This window comes from Thermobia domestica, chromosome 8 (assembly GCF_964235325.1).
Source record: "Thermobia domestica chromosome 8, izTheDome1.hap1.1, whole genome shotgun sequence".
Taxonomy (NCBI): domain Eukaryota; kingdom Metazoa; phylum Arthropoda; class Insecta; order Zygentoma; family Lepismatidae; genus Thermobia; species Thermobia domestica.
In genome coordinates this window covers 154,935,068-154,957,212 of record NC_137461.1, presented here as the reverse complement: position 1 = coordinate 154,957,212, position 22,145 = coordinate 154,935,068, and positions in this window count along the sequence as shown.

Sequence of the window (22,145 nt, the reverse complement as noted above, 5' to 3'; positions counted from 1 at the left end):
CTGACAGGCTACGTCTTATCACATAACGGAAAACAAGTTTAACTTTCCATGTCATTTAGCTAACAGCGCTTCCATTGAAAGGCAGAAATAATACAGTATTACTTCTAAAAGCTCGAGTAAACGGTGAATGGGTGACAGTTTTTTTTTTTTTTTTCTGTAAAGGTTTCAATTTCATGTGTTGTTTCCTGGCGAACTTCCGTGAACGCGGAATTGAATCTCCGGGTTCTATATGGCATGGAGTTGATTTTGAGTTTAACGTCCATTTCAGCAGCGAGGCTATATGATACGTGGACCTACTAACATGGAATCCGAACCACATGAGTTCCCGCCGGGAATCGAAGCCGGGTCTCCCGCGCCAAAGGCGGGTACGCTAACCGCTTTGCATGGAGTAATATATATATAGGAGAGAGAAAGACGGAATACCACGATTATTTTTTTAGAGACTTTTCCTCCTAAATTGGAGTTATTTCACCTTCCACTTAGCGATTTTTCGTGTCAACTTTTGGGCAACACTGCTCCACAGTCTCCACAGTTTGGGCAGGAGAGCAGCTGAAACCTCTTATACTATATTATTACTTTATGATTTTACTGTTGATCTTGAAGTATATAATTTATTCAGCGAATTTGATTCAACTATTATCTTATACTATGGATTATATCGCAATTGTAATTTACTAACATAATAATGGTAATTAAGCACTAGTGATACTGTGCATCGTTGAAGCAGCCGATTTTCTCAACAATTTCAACTCCCAAGTAGAGGAAACAGTTTTTAACTACAGGAAACAGTCTCTAATCTCACACAAAACCCTTGCATTATTTTATGAAAATGTGAATGCGTTATTCAAGAAAATGTATATTCCAGAAAATCGTATTTTTCATGAGTTATCACGTAACTACTATTTGAATTTTTTTTATGGGTCTAAATGAATCTTCATATTTGATTGATTTCAACTGCAATAGTGGGGATTATGTGTAAAACTCACATATATTATATTGAGTTAAAATCAAATAATATCACAGGACATTTTTTCAACCTTGAGACAGGTTCACTCTCTAATTCTCGATTCATTTTGAATTCAAACAGTGGGTATGATTACAAAGCCTCAAATAGTATATGCCATACAGAATTCTGATTCTATGATAATTTGTTACTTTTACGAAAGATATCTCAGATAATATATATATATATATATATATATATATATATATATATATATATATATATATATATATATATATATATATATATATATATATATATATATAAAAGGGGTAATCAACTGAAAACCGTTCGTTCCATGTATTATTAGTATAGTGTAGGAGGATATTGTTTGTTTAATAGTGTGTAATGGCTAATGTCCCTGTGTGTAGGAATGTTGTTGATACGTGTTTCCGTTTTGCAGGTATAACGAGTGAAAGATGGCGTTCAAGATCCAAAATCCGTCCAAACAGGACCAGCATGTCGTCATCCAGTTTCTGAGTGCCGAAGGTTGTCAACCAGCTGAAGATTTAGTACCGTAACTCATGTTTAACCCTTTCGCTATGGATTGAATACTAATGCGGCTATCCGCAACTATAGCCGCACTCACCTTTTCGCGTGTGTCTGCTGTGGCAACAACATGGGATTGACCAGGACGGGGATAATCAGTGGTTTGTTCACGTCCCTTCCGAAACATTCTGGCCCAGTCCACCTCTGTTGTTTTGGAGACTCATGCATCACCATACTCGTCTTTCATACGCCGGAACACTTAATCTCGTTACAACCTTCCACACTCAGAAATTGGATAACGGCACGCTGGTCCTGTTTGGACGGATTGGGGATCTTGAACGCCATCTCTCACTTGTTATACCTACAAAACGGAAAGACGTATCAATAACATTCCTACACCCAACACACAGGGACATTAGCCATTACACACTATTAAACAAACAATATTTTCCTCCACACTATACCAATGATACATGGAACGAACGGGTTTCAGTTGATCGCCCCTTATACATACAGAGTGTTTCAAAACAACACAGACGAGGTGATTCCCGACACCAAGATAAGACGAAAAGTATAGACCAACCAGTGTGCACAAATGCTTCCTTTCTTAGTTATAGGCTGCCGAAAATTTAAAAAAAAATGAAAGGTCCATAGCTCCAAAACTGTGGGGCCTACCGTTGTTGGTTCAAGACTTCACTTAGGAACTAATATGTTCGCTATCCAAAAATACATGTTTCAGAATCCTAAGATACTCACGCAACAATTTTTATAAAGGATGTTTTTCTACGGTCATATAACTTCAAGTACTCGTCAACTATCTCTATAAAAATTGTTCCGGAAGTATCGCAGGATTCTGAAACATGGAAATTTGGATAGGGCACATACTAGTTCCTAAGTGAAGTCTTGACCCGGCTACGGTAGGTCCCATAGTTTTAGAACTATAGACTTTTAAAGTTCATTTTTTCATGTTTTCGGCAGGCTATAATTCCAAAAGGAAGCATTTGTGCACCCAGGTCTATACACAATTTTTGTGTGATCCTTATTTATATGGGAAAAAATAAATTTAGAAATTTCCTTGGACGAACCCTCTAAAATGGTTCCATATGGGACCAAATTAAGCCAGGATAAAAATTAGATCGATTGAATAATTTTAAATGGTTCCTCAAGCGATCTAAAGTTGTGAATTCGTTTACAATACATAGTATATCCAGAAAATCTGGAATAAACCCTTGTAATTTAGAAACGGCTTAAGGGAATGGAAAGATACCCTGGTTAATGGAACTAGAGGAAGAGACCAACCTAATCTTGTATAGCGTTGTCATGGCGGCCATCTTGAAGTCAGTCATCTTGAATTAGGTCAGAATTTTTAAATAGGAAGAGGATCATGTGACATATCGTTTTGAGGTAGCGTTTTCCCAGAAGCAAAAATCTGGCATTATTTTTAGGCTACCAATAATCATGTAGGAGTTGTTACGTGTGTAAAACAAATGCTTCAATGTAATGTTATTTTATTGTAGTTATGAACCACAGATTTGTAAAATTATGGAAGTATTTAACATAAATTGGAAACAAACTGCTAGAGAAAGATAATTCTTTGTTTCTCCATGAACAACAAATAAGGTTTCCCATCAAGACCATTATGAGGAAAAACTATAATTTGGAAGAAATTGAAATATCCCTTATTTATGTAGTAGCTTTATGGTAAGTTTTTTTTTTATAAGTTTGCAATCTTATTTGCTACACAGTTCACTTTCGTCACATCTAGGTAAAGATTGTCTATGGTCCTTCACTACTGCAAAAGAAACTGTTTCTGCTCCTCATTTTTCGTAAGAACATTGTTGTTATCTTCTGTTAGTTTCACTCCCCTTTTTGCTGCATCGTTTGTTACGTGGATGAATTTAACTATTGTCTTTCCTTAAATATGGTCATTTTTATTTGACCATGAAATCGGATTACACTCAAGAAACCATTTGAGTATTTTAAATTTCTCCTGAAAAACTTGTTTGTTGTAACAAAATCACTGATTTCTCTTTTCACAATAATTATGGTATCACTTCTTGCGTCAAGCCCCGTGCTGCTTCGCGGTTTCGCCTTACAATTTTTCTTTCAACCAACTTCTGTTTTTTTTTATTATGCTAACTTCATCAAAAAAAAAATGCTACGTGTTTCTCCGGCAAGTACCAGGGATGGCGAGAAAATTTAGAAAGAATCACTTCAGATAATTCAGTATATATTTGTCTATAACTGTACAAACCTTTCAAAAATTGCAGATCTTGTAATGGTGAATGGGATGCTTGATTATATATAAATCAAGTTTGCACAGATAGTATTATCAGAAAAATGCATACTCTCCGAAGACCCGTTTCTATTTGCTTCGTTAAACAAAATTGTTGACGAAAGAGAAGTATTTTTAAATAGTAGATAGCTTTTCCCATCCACCTCGCATGGTGAATTGCTCCAGACAAACGAAAGAAAACGCCTCGAGGAGGTTTCGCGCGAGAAAACGCCACTCAAGAATATGACGGCAAATTCTAACAATTCCCTGCAATCTTGTCTGCAGTGTCCTGCTTCTACAAGTTTGGTAGCAAAATTTAACCCTTCATTTCTTACATCGGAAATATTGTTCCTTACACCATCATCATCAATTCCTGGAATAAAGTTGGTACAATCTATTTTAGATCACTAGTTCTGAAAACGCTTAAATAGGGGAACGCTCGTTCCAGATGCAAACGAAACACAACACTTGTCAAATACACATTTTAAAACTAATTCACAAATGTAGTGTCTACAAGGGAGGTATAGAAGATTGTTTTGGAGCTTCTGCTCTATCAGAATGTAGGCACCGTTGACATGACACATATTGCAGCGAGTAGTCTTACAACGAACTGGTAGCACGAACTTTACGAAGTTCTATTCTCCAAGCTAATGAACTGTAGTAGAAACAATATGTTCTCTTCTTGATAATGACAAACTAAGGAACAACGATTAACCTCTCATGACTAACTTGTGTAATAATTATTGATAACCTGTCGACAGTCTTTCTACCATTTAAGTTCGGCAGTAGGTTTCAGCCCCGTTGCACAACTAACTCACTTGATGGACTCCGAAATTGTTTTTGTGGTCCTGTGCAACTCCGCTACGGATTTTCTCTCAGCATCGATGAATGGATGACCTATTTATTACTAGTTCCTCTACATTATGGCCTAATGCTTCTGCCGTCGCTGTCAGAACATGTATTGTTGCTCTATCAGTGACTTGTATAGATCAAGAGCAACCATCTGTCTTGGAGTAATGAAATTAGTTTTTCCTCTTTCACATCTCTTGCAGGGTTCGGGCGCACACACGCATCCATATTTACATTTTCTCTAACATTCTCAACTGGGTTTTCTTCTCCATGTCTTAAGGTGTATAAAATTCAAACTAATCATTTTCAAAAGTGCATTTTTTTTTCTTTTGCGTTCCTCTTTCTTTTGAAGCCGTGCATATTTCTTTTGATCTTTCCGCGCCAAACCCATGTTTTTACTTTTAGTCGTGTAAGAATTATTACCTGTGAAAAAGAGACATCTTTAAAATAGTGTCAGATTTGTGCTTCTCGTGAAACACTACCTCAAAACTATATGCCATATGACCCTCTTCCTATTTGAAAATTTTGACCTGAATCCAACATGGCGGACTTTAAGATGACCTTTATGACAACGCGATACAACATTAGGTGTGTTCCTTCCTTTAGTTCCATTATCCAGGGTATCTTCGGAATTCTTTAAGCCATTTCAAAATTACAAGAGATTATTCCAGATTTTTCTTCTTATATGTACTATGTATTGTAATCGGCTTGAAAACTTTAGGTCTCTTGAGGCACCATTTAATATTATTAAACTGAGCTAATTTTTATCCTGATTTAATTTGGTCCCATGTGGAACCATTTTAGGGGGTTCGTCCAAAGAAATTCAAAAATCAGAAATTAAGGACCACCCTAATACATATACAGAGGATAGACAAAAGAATCTAAAACATTTGCAAAAGTGTAAAAATCATACCTAGTATAGTGCAGGGCCTCCTTTTGCGTCCAAAACAGCTTGGATCCGACGTGAAATGGACGTATACAGCTCCGGAATCGTGGTGTGTGGAATTTTGTGCCAATGTTCCTCCAAAACATGCTCCAGTTCCGTAAGGGATGCTGGTGGAGGGTAACGAGACAGAACACGTCTTTCTAACTCAGACCACAATGGCTCAATGATGTTCTGATCTTGTGATTGTGGGCTTCAGGGGAGGTGTGATAGCTCCTGGTCATGCTCCTCAAATCATGATTTCACCGTTTTTGCACCGTGACAGGGTGCCAAATCATCTTGGTAGATGCCATTACCATCAAGGAACAATATTTGAGCCATGGGTAGAACCTGATCCCCCAAAATGGCCTCATACGCCTTAGCATTCATCATTCCATGCAGGGCTATGATGGGACCTGCAGAAAACCACGATATCACTGCCCATACTGTAACAGAACCATCCCCATGCTCTGCAGTTGGGAACAGACAGTCTGTATCATAGGCCTGCGGCTGGTGTTCTCCATACGCAAACACGACCGGTTGTTGGAAACAAGATGAAGATCGATTCATCGGACCACATTACATGTTTCCACTGCTCATGAGTTCACGCCTTGTGGTCGTTGCACCACTGGATACGCCTCTTCGCATTTACTACTGTGATCAGGGGTTTGGCGATAGCGACCCTGCCATGAATTTTCATTTTATGAAGTTCCCGTCGCACTGTTTTCGATGAACCGGGTTCTGTAGGCCGGAATTGAGTTCAGAAGTAATTTTCATTGCATTGGTCTTCTTTTTAGCTGCTACAATCCGTTTTAATGCCCTGGGGTTCCTATCTGACAGGATTGTCTTTTGACCACTGTTGTGCTTTGCAGACGTCGTTTGCCCATGAATTGTGTATGCCTTCGTGACATTGGACACAGTGCCTTTCGATACCCCCCCTTCCCAATGTTCACCACTGTTACCCCTGAAGCTCCAACCAGAGGGACACCAACGACCATGCCTCTTTGGATGTGAGTTTCTATTGTAGACAAAAGTAGCAACTGCAGTACATTTTTTGGGGGCGATTTTCTAATAGTTTCCTTCTACTTCCTTCTTCAGTCGTTTACTGATGAGGCTCGTTATATATTTATTAATAACGAACTCATAACAACTTGCTTGCTTCTCGTCGCTGCCGGAGACTATATTGAAGATATATTGTTACGGCGTCTTGATTATTGATAGCCTTGAAGGTAGAATGCTATTTTCATAATTTGTTGCTGCTTTGCTTTTCTGAAAGAGGAATCTGAGTTCTATGGAGTGTTTTATTTTTAGTTATTTAGAGATTGTGTTGGTTCAGTAATATAGCATTCATTTCTAGTCCGCTCCATTTCTGGTTCGATTGCAACACGTGCCAGGTAACTTAGTAATGAATGAACACGGTGTGAATGTTTTCTCCCACTTCCTACACTTTCTTAATTCTCCCATTATCATCAGTCTCATCACCATCGGTTTCCTTAGCCTCGGTGCATAGTCGTGGGACATTAAAACAATAAAATAGTTACTTACGTTTGAGGAATGTTAGTTATGTAAATTTGAAACTTCATAACGATCATTCATAATGAGAACGAAAATAGTGGTGATAAATCTTCGTCGTCAGTGTTGCAAATGCATTGTGGCAAGCTGTCAGTTTTTTCCCTATTTTTATTGTTAAACACACAAGAACGGGAAGAAAGAAATGTATACAGAGCGTGGAGAACGAGTGGAAGAACGATTAAGGAATGGAAGAATAAAGAGTATATTATTGTTTCCAACAGAGGGACGGGATTTAATGCAAGAATTACCTAGGAACACTTCTCCAAAATATAATTGCATGCCCGAATTTTTCCAAGCACCTTAAAATTATAAGTTTGGCAACAACGCATTCTGAGTGAGAGGAAGAGAAGGAATGAAAAAAGAAACAAGACTTATGAACACAGCTCACAGTTTGCTGTTTGAAATTCTCAGTTCTTCTTTTATTACTTCTAGTAACAATACTTCTAGTACAAAGCAGAACCTTAGCGTTAATACAGCAAACTTTTTTATTTTTTAAAAAAGAAAACACGCACACTTTCCAACGAAAAACAATGATCGTCATAAAAACAAGGGCAGTTAAGGACTTCGTTATCCATCAATGTAACTGGAGGAGCGTTTTCTAGTTGTTCCGATAGCCATGCGTGTTAAGTAGTCTATTTTTGTGTTGATGCAATACTTTTTAACCTGGTTCGGATCCCACTAGATGCTTTTATTCTTTTTTATTTTGTAATTTTTCAGTCGTTCTTGCCGTACATTTTTATAGTATATCAATTACACGGAGATGATGAACAACTTTCTAATTTATCCAAAAATAAGTGTACAGGCGTAGAACCTTTCCTATATATCCCAATGTGAGTCCTCCTTTGTACAAATAACTTCTTGCAGCGATCCACAAAATTTTCGAAAACCTGTAAATAAATCCGCAGATCTAGTGTTCAGGAAATTAGTATCAGATCTAATACCTCCTTCATCACTACCAGAACGCAATTCGTATTATTATTATTATTATTATTATTATTATTATTATTATTATTATTATTATTATTATTATTATTATTATTATTATTATACGCATCTTTGGCATGGAAGACACGGGTTCGATTGCCGAAGGGTGCTCATGTGGTTCGGGACCTACGTTACGCTGCCTCACTGCTGAAAGGGGCGCTAAACTCAAAATCTATTATTATTATTATTATTATTATTATTATTATTATTATTATTATTATTATTATTATTATTTTATTATTATTATTATTATTATAAGTAGGAAATAGAAAAAAGGTTTTAGGGTACTAAATTTGGTGAGACATTTTATATCTTCCCTGTATGGATTTTTTTGTAGTCTTGGTGTATCAGAACCATTTTAGATAGGTTTTCACGACGATCTCACATTTTTTCTCTTAAAAATCTTAATAACTCTCAATAGTATCACCGCTTGCTAGAGCCAATTGCATCTCACAAAAATGCACTCAGTTACATAATACCGTGGCCATTACCTTACTCCAAACATTCTCACTTAGTATTTTACGAGAGGAGATGAGGTGTTTTCTCTACTGTTTTAAAATAGATTTTGTCTCAGGTTCAAAGCAGTGGATGTAAGCCATACATTGAATTATGATATTTTTTAAAAAATCTGGTTATATCCTCTTTTAAAATATAAATGGTGTGCTCAAAAGTGAGATATTTTTCACGTTCAGCTATAGAAAAGCTTGTCTGAAGAGAAATGAAAGTGGGTTGAGGCCATAGTGGGACACTGTTTAGTATATCTTAGATTCAGGCAGGGCGATGTTTCAACTTCGAGGGGAAACGTACACCTAGACAAAACTCTGAACTCGCTGCCAACTGTGTTCAGCATTCAGATTTGGGAACCTGCCTCGTGAATACTTTCCTCATGCTCTGCCACATTTGTATTTTCATTTCCACCTGAAATTTTATATTTAGGCATAGTTGGCCACTCTCTAAATTGTATAAGGTTTTGTTTCCAATTCCAAGCAAGCCCAGCTAACAATAGTATGTAACTAGTAAACGTGTTAAAACATTCATTTCAAACAGTTCATTTGTTTTAGACATACACTCATGTCCAAAATTATTGTCGCACGTCTATAAATATGATTTGATAACGCATTCGCTCGGTACTTTTTTTTGTAGGAATATAATCGGATAACGCATTCGCCCGGTATTTCATATAATGTTAGTATGTGTATAATCGGCAAAGACATGTATGTGGCAAATTTCATGTCAAAAGAGTAGTAAATAAGAACAATAAAACGAAAATAAAACTTCCTTGACCATTTAGCAACATTTTGTTTTACTCATTCTAATTTTCGTATTTATAATTCTTTTCCTATGAAATTTACCACAAATATACATTTCCTGATTATACATATAGTCTCAGTATTAAAAGTACCCTGCAAAATCATTATCAAATTATATTCTTACAAAAAGACAGTTATAGATATGCGACAATCATTTTGGAAATAAGTGTACATCTACGATGCCTTTTTTATATTTTGGTCAAGTATTTGGAACTTTCCTACTTTTCTCCTTAAAAGTGGATATTTTGGACACGATAGAGTATATGATCACGTATTTTAAAATAAGATGTTTATATACCTAGTTTCACCTTTCAAACATAAAGGGTTCAAAATACATTATATTTTTTGTATTCATTTTGAACCAACTCGGCTTCACTAGGATATTCATTTTAATTAAAACTGACGTGACAACTCAGTTCGAGGTAGTAAATCATTTTGAACGGTGCAACAATTTTTCGTTGTGACGTATGCAGTGCCGTAACAAAACTCTTCGGGGCCCTGGTGTAAGAGAATATTTGGTTTCCACCTACAAGCGAATGAACTTTTCAATATAATAGTAAAAGCAGCAAACAATATCACACACACCCATATACAGACAAATACTTTTTTTTTCAAAGCAGCGGTTCTGAACCTAATTCCTATCACGATCCCTATTTTATCACATCCTCAGCCAACGATCCCCTTTTCCTGGTTTATAATAAGCTTGTGTGGGATGTTTAATATATCTATTGCGGAGATCTTACGATATCCATCTATTTCTATAACAGTAGAAACTATTTCTTGTATTTAGTAGATACAGATAACTTCTCTAAGAGCGAATGAATTAAAATCAAATTTGGTCAGTTCACTCATATTACAAATATCGAACCCGATCCTCTTTCATTGAAATTGATTTTTAAACAACTCTGCACCTGTCGAAGATGTTTAGTAGACCTATCTTTGTTGTTCTAAACAGTATGTATAAAAATAAAAATATGCCTATCAGAACAAAATTCTAAATAATAATTATTTTCCGGTATTAGATTCTAATTACATTTATCTCTTCCGCTATCTTCGCGACTCTCATGAAACCCTCTCCAAAGTAATCTTAAATAATAGAATAACATAAGATAGAAAACATATTTACATACTACAACATTTCACAATTTACAATAAAATTACAGGGCTTTTAAAAAGCACAGTACCATATTAATCGTGCAAAGTAAGTGAAATGTATTTTCAATATTAGTTAAATTGAAAAATGTATTAATCGCATACATTTTTAAGAAAAAACAAAAAACATAAGAAAGATATTTACAAGTTATTTACAGAGAAGAACATCATGATTAAGAAATAAAAAGGAATATAACCTCATTAATAACAAACACTTCTGCTGACCAATTTGGTGTATAACCTTTTTCAAACAAACCTTTAATTTTACTTATACGAACATAATCACCAATCTTGTACTTTAACTTAACAGGCTTATATTCTTTCTTATACACTTTTTTCAATATCACATGCTCATTTTTCTTATTCATTTCTACAGATTTCACACCAATTGTTCTATGTACTTTGTTATTATATTCATCAACCAAACCTTGCAATATTTTTAACCACTTATAATTACCTTGAACAGTAAATTTCTTCCACATATTTTGTTTAAGTGTTTTGTTAAATCTTTCAACAACAGAAGCTTTTTTACCACTATATGTTGAGGAATGATTGATATTGTTTTTTCTCATCAAATCTTCAAATTCTTTATTCTAAAACTCTTTCCCTTGATCTGTTTGTAAATTATTAGGTTTTCTTACTTTTAACACTGATTCAAATGCTTCTTTAACATTCTTCCCACTCTTATCTTTAACAGGAACAGCAAATGCATATTTTGAAAACACATCTATAATCATTAGCAAATACTTATACCCTTTATTGATTTTGGAAATACCTTTTAACACACCACTATCCATTTCTGCAAGATCAGCTTGCCAAAGATCATCAATACCTCTAACAATAACACTTAACCTGGGATAGTTTTTCCTTACAGGTTTATGAATTTCTTTTATAATGTCTTCTCTAATACCTTTACCTTCTTCTAGTCAATCGGGCTTTTTAATGAATTGAGATTTATTAGCACCACATACAACACATATACCTTTCTTAATATATCTTCCATTCTTTGTTTGTTCTATTCTAATGTTATCTATTTTTGTATCTGTTGATTTCTTACACTAAACACAATACATCATACTATTTATTATATGGGAAATTATTAACCTCAATCTATAATTCAAACACTATATCAACTAACAACATCATTCTAAAGATCGGCCTAATTCAAACTATAATTCCACTAACAACATCATTCTAAAGATCGGCCTAATTCAAACTATAATTCAAGCATATGTTTGTTTGATGCTTTTGTCGATATTTGATGATTAATACTATAATTAACGGGTGTCGATATTTGATGATTAATACTATAATTAACGGGTGTCGATATTTGATGATTAATACTATAATTAATGCTGTTGTTGATTAATACTATAATTAATGCTGTTGTTGGTATTGGTTGATTAATACTATAGTTGATCACGAACTTCAATCTATAATTCAATCTATAATCAATCTATATAATAACTTCTACAATTCAAACACTGTTCATCTATATAATTTAATCAATATAACATTCTATAACTTAGTCTATAATTCAAACAATAATTCAATCTATATAACAATTCATAATTCATCTGTATAATTCAATCTAGAATGTTGTTATATAGATTGAATTAGAATGTTGTTATATAGATTGAATATAGCAAATTGTTTTATGAAAGCTCTTTTTATATATACATTACAACAAACAATAATTGTCCTTCTTCCATAGCTGAATTTTTATTTGGTTTAATCGTTATTAGATCATTCTTCTTAAAACCAAAAGGTATCAAAGTATCAGTCAAAGGCTCAATCAAAGTATCACCTAAATATATCTCTAGAAAGTATTTATCCAAACTTAATTCCATGTGCGTTATTTTTCCATTATAGAGAAATTTATAATCATTAGAAAGATTGAATATTCTAAAGATTGGTTCCTTAACATTTTTAGCTCTCAATCGACATATTAGGGTTTAGTTTCTTTCTGCATAATCAATTTAGTAGTATCGATCCTAATCTTTTGAAAATCATCTTTCTTTATATATGTGTCTTGTAATGTTTTAAATACATCATCAAATTTGTTTCTATCACCTTCCAATTGACTATTAACATTACTATTTATTGAATCTAGCTGTTGTTAAGTTACTACATCTTGTTGGTCAATTGCATCACCTACATTAACAAGTCTTTTGTTTTTGAAATCAACCCATGTTATATTATTTGATGTAAAAACTTCACTTACATGATGGAGGTTTGTAGTCCTCCTTTTAGTATTACCAAAGATATGCATATTTATTATATAACAATTCAAATTGTTTAACAGCAAGGAGAACAGTTATACGAGCTTCACCAAAATCAATCAAATCACCATTCTCATCTTGAATTGAAACTTTGAAATTATTAAATTTATTGTGATGTATTGGGAAAAATATCTTTTCATTAGGTTCATATATAATTGGTTCTCTAAACTCTGCATTTGTTCTAAATGTTGCAATTAAGTCTGTTTCGTTGTGTGTTGTATCATTGTGTTTTAAAATCATACCTTCTGCTAAATCGCAATGAATATTTATAGTATCAAATGGATGAGACCTTGGCACCTTATCTCCTACATGTTCTATGCTTCTGATAAAGTTTTTCTTACTAAAACCTAATACAGTGTTAATGCTATCTACGGTTATATCACACAATCTGCTAAATATTTTAACTCTGTTTTTCTTTCTATCCTCAGTAAATTTAATATTTTTTAAAACATCGGTGGAGTATGAAAGATTTGGTTTAATATATTCTTCTAACTCTTTTAAATTATATTGACCAGGTTGAACTATAAGTTGTTTTGCAAGATTAGAATAGCCAGGAAAGTTACAAAACGTTAATCTATTATTTTTTCTGTAATGCTTGGAGTTAAGTATGTTGTATAAAATCCTGCAAGAGCTACTTCTAAATCGTTATCAAATGGGTAATGCAAAGACATGTTTAATATAGATGAATAACCATTTAAATTAAATACCTTCATTTATTATATAATAAATAACTAATATGGATAATTGGGATATTAAAGTAAGGTTAACAGAACAAACTACAAAGAAAAAGAGGAATGGTGTGTTGTTACCTGATGATATAAGATGTTTAATAGTTGGACCTAGTGGGTGTGGTCAGACAACGCTAATGATTGATAATTTCTTGTTAGCGTCTGATTGGTTAAAATATGCAAATGTTTATATCTATTCTAAAAGTCTAAATCAACCTAAATATCAACAACTAATACAACTTTTTCAAAATACAGAGAAGGATATTAAAGATACAGTAGCAATAGTAAAAGGAAACAATAAAGAGATTATTCCGTTAGATGAATGCCAGAATGATTCTGTAGTAGTATTTGATGACTTCATTTTAGAAGAACAAAACAATGTACGAGAATATTTTACTCGAGGTCGTCACAAAGGTTTAAACTGTTTCTATCTTGGACAAACCTATTCTAAAGTGCCAAAACAATTAATTAGAGATAACTTAAACTTTCTTTGTATCTTTAGACAGGACAATGTAAATTTAAAACATATATATGATGAATTTGTTAGATCTGATATGTCGTTTGAAAAATTACAATTATTATGTAACAAGTGTTGGAGTGAAGTGTATGGTTTCTTAACAATAGATATGACTAGAAAAACGAATAATGGTAAATACAGAAATAAAATTAAAGACTTTTTAAATGTATAGTGAATTAAAAACGAACCTAGATGAAGTCAACCTTAAACGTAAACAAACGCAAACAAACATACCTGAACATGATTGAACGTACCTAAACGTAGAATGAACATAGGAGAACGTGTATGTTACGTTGTGTTGTATTATGTTTTTGTTTTATACGTTTTATTATGTTTTTATTTTTTTCTTTATATAATAAATGAGTCAATTAAATGTTGCTGAAGCTAAGAAATATATAAAGTTAGAAGAACTTGTTAAAAGATTTAAGGAAATCAAAAGGAGTAATCGAAGTAAGTATGAGAAATTTAAAGAACAAGATCAGCCTGTTATTGATGCAATTACAGATTTAGGGCAAGATATATCAAAAGTAGCAGAAGAAATGAAACATCTAATTCAAGAGTTAGTTCCAGTTGTACATAAAAGTGCGAGAGTAGATTCAAGCTTATTAGAAACACCACTTTGTATGACAGTTCTATAAATGAAAGTGATACGCCTATAACAGAAGAAATAAAGCACATGAAAAAACAAATTAAAGATAAAGTAGAAGGAATAGAATCTTTAGCAACAACTCATTTTGGTAAGATTGCCTCAAGATATTATGCAACTAGAGATGATAAAAGTTTTGGAATACAACCATATGATGAAGATGGGAAACTTATACATATGATAGGAAATGCAGAAGTTAAAATTCATGGTGATGATTAAGTTATTAATAATCGACATTATACAGGAACAGAAAGTTTATGGGAATTATTGACAAAACATAATCCAACAAATTATAATGATGATGATCTAGAAAAATATAAACAAATAGTAATTGATTCTAGTGTTGCATTTCATAATAATGATCCGAATACAAGAAAACAAAAATCTAGTAAAGGTAAAAAAATATAAAGAAATTATCAAACCTATTTTGGATGAATATATAAAACCAACAACACCTTCAAAAAAGACACCAAAATCTGGAGAAGGAATAAAGGTATATAACGAATTATCGAAAGAATACATATGGGTGGATGATGTGAGAAAACTGATTGATCGCTTGATTGTTATTGATGGAGAAGAAAAATCTGGAAATGATAACTTTTATAATGAGAAAGTAGGTATTATGGATATGATTAATTCTAAACTTTCACAATTTATACCTAATGATCCAAAAGGTATAGGTTATTTGATAAATATATTGAATACGCTGCCACCAAAATTTTGGAATAGTGAGAAGTATGGTAAAAGATTAGTAAATGATTTATTTAATAAACTTCCATTTGAGTTGCATATTCCAGGATTTCAATATTGTGGTCCGGGTACAAAACTTCAAGAAAGATTAGAAAGAGGTGATAAAGGTATTAACCCTTTAGATGAGGCTTGTAAAGAACATGATATATACTATAGAGATAATAAAGATACAGAATCAAGACATATTGCAGATAAGGAATTAGAAAATAAAGCTTGGGAAAGAGTTTTTGCTAAAGATGCTAATTTAATAACTGAAAAACTACCTGCTCTTGGAATTGCTTTAGTGATGAATACAAAAGTAAGATTTGGTTTAGGTTTATAAGTAACAAAAGTAAGATTTGGTTTAGGTTTATATTACTTTTTATGGATGTTTCATAAAAAGCTTTTAATTTCATAATAAATATGCAGTTAAAAGGTTTTACATTTACGATTCCTAATGAGGAACTTAAACAATTAAATATAGATCACATTTTAACTAACAAACAACTCAAACAAAAAGAAGCAAAACTAAGTAAAGGACAATGTATGTCTCTATCTCTTTCTATACCACAACTTAAGAAAATAAACAAAGAAATGAAGACAAATGATAATAAAGTTCATTATGGCGATTTTATAATTTACTATTATAACGATTTTAGCTTTAATAGTTGCTCTAGGTTCTGTTGCTGGAGGTGCGGCTGCTATTGCTAAGACTGTAGATGATGCAGAAAAGAATAAAATGGAATTAGAAGAACAAAAGCGACATACATTAGCAATGGAAGAAAAACAAGGTGGTAAGCTTTCAAAAAACGTAAACTCCAAAACAGTAAAGAAAAAGAAAAAATTAAACCTTTAAGTAATTTAGACCTAATACAACTTGTTAAAAAACTTAAGATAAGAAACTTTAGAGGTGTATTTATGAGTGATGAATTGCCTAAACAACCAAAGAAGAATGAGTGTGGTATTGTTAATTTTGATACATCTAAAAATATAGGAACGCATTGGATTTGTTATTGGAAAAAAGGAAATAGAAAGTATGTGTTTGATTCATTTGGAGGTAATCCACCAAAAACACTCGTAAAATATCTTAGTCATAATATAGAGTACAATAGCAGCCGTATACAACATTTTAACGAGGTAATTTGTGCACATTTATGCATTAGTGTTAAAAATGTTTACAGATGGGTATAGTTTTTCAGAAATTATTAGTCAGGTGAATAGGAATAAGGATATTTGGAGAAGTTATATTTAAGTTTTTATGGGTTTATTTTATGGGCTTAATTCATAAAACGATTACAAATATTTTTTATAATAAATATGGATAAGATAGAATCATATGAATTACAATCCTTTAAACCTAATCAAAAAACAATCGAAAACTTAAATAAGCCAAACAGGTCTATTGAATTTGATATTGACGTGGGTGATGGCTTCATACATCCTTACTATGCTGATATTTAAGTAACTTTTGAAATTAGAGGTAGAGGTGCTGGTGGAGAATATACTACTGGTCAAAATATTAGACTTATTAATAATTTCTTCCCACATTTGTTTTCTCAAATTCAAGTTAGTAAGCATGGACAGATATTGGATATTATAGATTATCCTGGTTTAACTTCAACAGCTATAAACACATGTACGATTTCAAAACCAGAAGCAAATCATTATGATGAATGTGGATGGGAAGGAATTACGTGGGCAAGAATAGATGAAGAAATAGTGTTTTTGCTAAGACTTTTGCCAGGATTTTGTTCAGATTTTAAAGATATTATGTGGAAAGGAGGATTGAAATATACATTTAAAAGAAGTGGTTCTGATGATAACGCATTTGCTATTTGGAAAACAAAAAAGCAGGATGGAACATATGAAGACAATCAACCGCATCCAGGTAAAGTTAAGATTACAAATATGGAGTTAAGAATGCCTATTCTTAATTATGAACCTAACTATGCTACCTTGTTAAGATCTAATATGTTAAAAGAAGGTAAGATTCCTATTTCATTCAACACGTATCAATGTTTGCAGAAGACTGTTTGTGGGAAGTACTTAGAATTCGATTTAACCACACAATTTAACTCAAGTGAATTTGATATGCCTAATTTCGTGATTGCTTTCTTCCAAACTGATAGAAATGATAATCAAGAAAAAGATTCAAGTTATTTTGATCATTGTAAAGTTCAGAATATCCATTTTCGTAATTCTAGAAATGAATCTTTCCCATTAGAATCTTTAAACTTAGATCTTGCAAAACATAAGTACTTGAAAGCTTATGAAATGTATACGGTATATAAGCGGGTTACAATTGGAAACACTGATATGTATTATTACCCGAAAGAGTTTTTACAAAATAGACCAATGTTCATAATTAATACAAGCAAACACAAAACAGTGACTGTAAGTGATGGAACTAATTTGAAACTGACTGTTAATTTTGAAAGCGATGTACCAGATAAAACGATTTGCTATGTTGTTATGATTGGTAAGAAGAACTTAGAGTACGATATTAAGAAAGAAAAAATAATTGAGAAGATATAAATCAATTATATGTTTATTAGATTTGTTTAGTTTGTAAGTGTTTTTATGATATTATCATAAAAACTTATTTAATAAAATGGCTATTCCAGATAACATTCCACGTGAGAATTTAATTGCGTTAATTGAAGATACTATATTAAATCTTGAGAAGTTATTAATGAAAAACAAAAGGAAGTTTAAGCGAATAAAATGTGTTTATACTACTCTTATTACGTTATCAATTATATTATCAGCTTCTACAGGGTTTATCAATGTGTTTATTCCTGTTACAGTATATTCAATATTACAACTGCATTTGCTTCGGCTTCTGCTGTTATCACTGGTCTATCAACACGATTTAATATAACTTCAAAGAAAGAATATTATAGAAATATGGTGAATCGAATTGGACTGTTTAAAGATGAGCTTAATGTAATTATGCTAATGAATGGTGAATTAACAGATGAAAATGTAAGAGATATTGTTAACAGAATCAATGACATACTTAATGAAATTTGTGACTAGTAGAAAAAATTCTATATAATAAATATGGCAAAACACGTTGATTTTTTAAACAAGCTTGGAAGTCTTGAACAAAAACAAGTTATTGGATTAAGAGAATTAGAATTAGATACAGAATATAAGATTGAGAAAATGGAAAAAATAAAAACTTAGTGATTTTTGTGATTTTTGTAACTAAATTTAGTAATTTTTTTGTTTTTGTAACTAAATTTAGTGATTTTTTGTTTTTGTAACTAGATTTAGTGATTTTTTGTAACTAAATTTAGTGATATTTTTTGAATCAGATTTAATGATTTTTTGTAACTAGATTTAGTGATGGAATGCATTAGAAGTTATTATGAGTAAGATAGAAGTTATTTGATATGGCGCTAGAAGTTATTTGGGGATAGGGAGTGCGCTAGAAATTATTAGGGGTAGATTACAAGTTATTAGAGATGATAGGGTGACATATTGTTAAAATGAGCTAATAATAAATTTGTCTGCAGAATCCCCATTCCCTATTTACTCAAGTAGTTTATAAAATAATTTCGTCCTTGTTTGTAATGGAATTGCAGGGGCTTATCGCCCAGCCTTGTTAGGAAGAAGAAGCATATACAGTTTATTGCATTGCAGATAGCATACCCCACAGGGAAATTAAATTATAGGTCACACTCTATTACTGTACTACCACACCAAACTAGTAATATTCCAAGACAAGAACCATTGACTTGTTCTACAAATAACACTAGACTAGCAAGTGATAACATAATACGTGTACAGAAACCAATACATAGTCATTCAGGGAATAGCCAGCAAGTTATTCTAGAGGGCCTTGATTTTTACAAACTAAAAACAAATAAAAAGTTTCTTTCAAGATTATGAAAGAATTAATAACACATAGATACATACGTATTTCAGAAGTACATATTATTATTATTATTATTATTATTATTATTATTATTATTATTATTATTATTATTATTATTATTATTATTATTATTATTATTAATATAGTAGTAGTAGTAGTAGTAGTAGTAGTAGTAGTAGAAGTAGTAGTAGTAGATTTCATATATGCTACATTTCTAAGACTTGAGTCTTGATAGTACTGAAGTTAAAATCAAAGGTTGTTACGAACGGCAAATGATGGCTTAACACCAAAAGCACATTCCTGGCCGGGACCGGGGGTTAATCTGTTTTATGTTTATTAAACGTGTTTAATAATTACATCAAATGATGGATGTTTATAATAGAATGTGAGAGAATACAGTTTTAAAAGAAACTACGTCAACATGTTAAAATAATTAAAAGAACGTAATTAATTAGCTACTTTGTACTCTCGTTTGCTTAAGTGGATGAACCGAGGCCTAAAGGAAAAGATTTTTCTGCCCAAATCCCATAAGCAGTGGGATATTTTAATATTATAGAAATTGACCCTCCTTCCCCTTAGAAGTGTAATTTTCAAGACGCTGAAACATATAGTATTTTATTACTTTTAGTTAAAAGTTCAAATACCGAGTTTCGAACATTAAAAAAGTGTTCCCTTTGCTCTTTCCCTTTCATGTGTTCAACTTTGTTTTTTTTTTTAACAGGAAAGTTTATATGCCAAGTTTCATTTTACTAGCTTCAGAAACTGCTGAGATACACTACCCTTTAAAAAAATCTTGCCTCACCCTTTTCACGATACTTATTTCCAAAAATTCTTTCTTATTTCCTCCTTTCATAAGAAAATTATATTTTATAATTAAAATTTAACGACTCTACTTGTAGTAGTATGCCCAAAAAATCACTCATCTTTACTCTTTTATATAAGAGTACAGAAGATAAATACAGTCAAACAAATTGACTTCCATGAACAGTTTCCGATTTCTTATAACTAACTTATTCATACATTTCCCGCAAGCTGTGGTTTTAAATTTACGCTCTGTCAAGGTCCAGGTTTCAAAAAGGAACTAACTGGAAATATAATATTATTATGTATTTATGTACAGGTGTAATATGTATAAATTTATTGTCTTATTAAAGCTTTCGTAATCTGGAAATAAACTTTGGATTTGCTTTTAATATATAAAAAGCCTGCTCCCCTAGAAAAATTTGCAGGCCACACCCCTAAATGACTATGTAGTAATTTCTGCAAAAATGGCACAGGACCTAAAATTTAGGTCTAGTGCCTACATTTTTAGGACTTGTGCCGTTTAGGACTTATGAATGTCACCCACTGTATTGCATAATAAATGTTCTTTGTTCAATTTTAAATTTACTGCGTTCTTTATGTATACAGTTGGTATTTAATGTTCACTCGTGAAATGTCTAGTAAGCTTTTGTCCTAAGTAAGTAAACTTTGGTGGATTTTTGTCCTACTCTTAATAAAATACGCTCCGCACTGTATATATTGCAATTCTGAATGTTTGCTTGGTTTCAGAAGTCTGGTAAAATATGCTTTTTAAATATTTTTTTATTTTTTATTTATTTATTTTTGTTTTAGGAATTTGTCTTGGGATTCTCGTACCTCCATTCGAAATAAACTAATTTCTTAACTAATTATGTAATTAATTCTTAGAACGAAATAGGCTGTATTATGTAACTCATGTATAAGTGCAGAACAGATAGTGATAATAATCTTACAAGGAAGGGTCACGCAGTGGCTCCGCTGAGATCCGAACGAGACAATCGTGTTTGCATTTGATATGTTATAATTAGACGAATCCCAAAGTTATACGTGCCACCGAGCGGAAAATCGTGAGTTACAACATATTTTGTAATGTACGAACTACAAAAAGTTTACCTGGCATAATAGTTTGAACCGAGTCATTTCTTCGAAAACGGTTGAGTAAGTGGAAAACTCGGCCAACACGTATCCCATCATTTTCAACGACAAACATTTTTGGGGTAAAAACTTTGTCCCAGAGTCCCCCGCAGGGTCTCAGACGGGGTCCAACTCAAAATTTTCAAATGGCAAGGGGGGTTAAGTGGCACATCATTTGAAAGCTGTTGTAAAATGAAAGAAAATGCTGCAAGTCTCGACTCTCTACAACAACCCTGTGCAAAATGGCGGTGTGTCAAAGTGTAAACGAAAACTTAATTGAAAAGTCCAGGGTTACCCCTATAAATCGGAAACGGTAAGACGAATGTGAAAACAGGAAAGGATGTGTGGCATTATTTTCAAAGTACAACGATTAAAGTGAAAACGTCTTGTCCCAGGGTCCCCACATGGTCCCAGGTGGGGTCCAACTAAAAAGTTTCAAATGGCAAGAGAGGTAAGACATCGTTTGAAAGCTGTTGTTAAGTGAAAGAAGACGGAGCGCATCTCGACTTTCTACGACAACCCTGCCCAAAATTGCGGTGTGTCAAAATGTAAACAAAAGCTTAATTAAAAATCTATTGCCACCTTGAATCCAAGAGAGCCGCTTCAAACCTATGTTATTCATAGTAGAAATCTAAATCTCTATTTTTCTCTATTATGTATTTAGAAATAATAGGAAGACTAAAGAACAATTGAATTTCGATTCACTTCAACTATTATTTCATTCGGTAACAACACATACATTTTGTTCTTAATGCACGTTCCTCACGGTTCTCTGGACATTATTTACTTGAATATAACGAATATGCGATGAACAAACAAAACTCTGATTTCCTACTCATGCTGCTAAACAAAAGTTGAATACCTTCGGG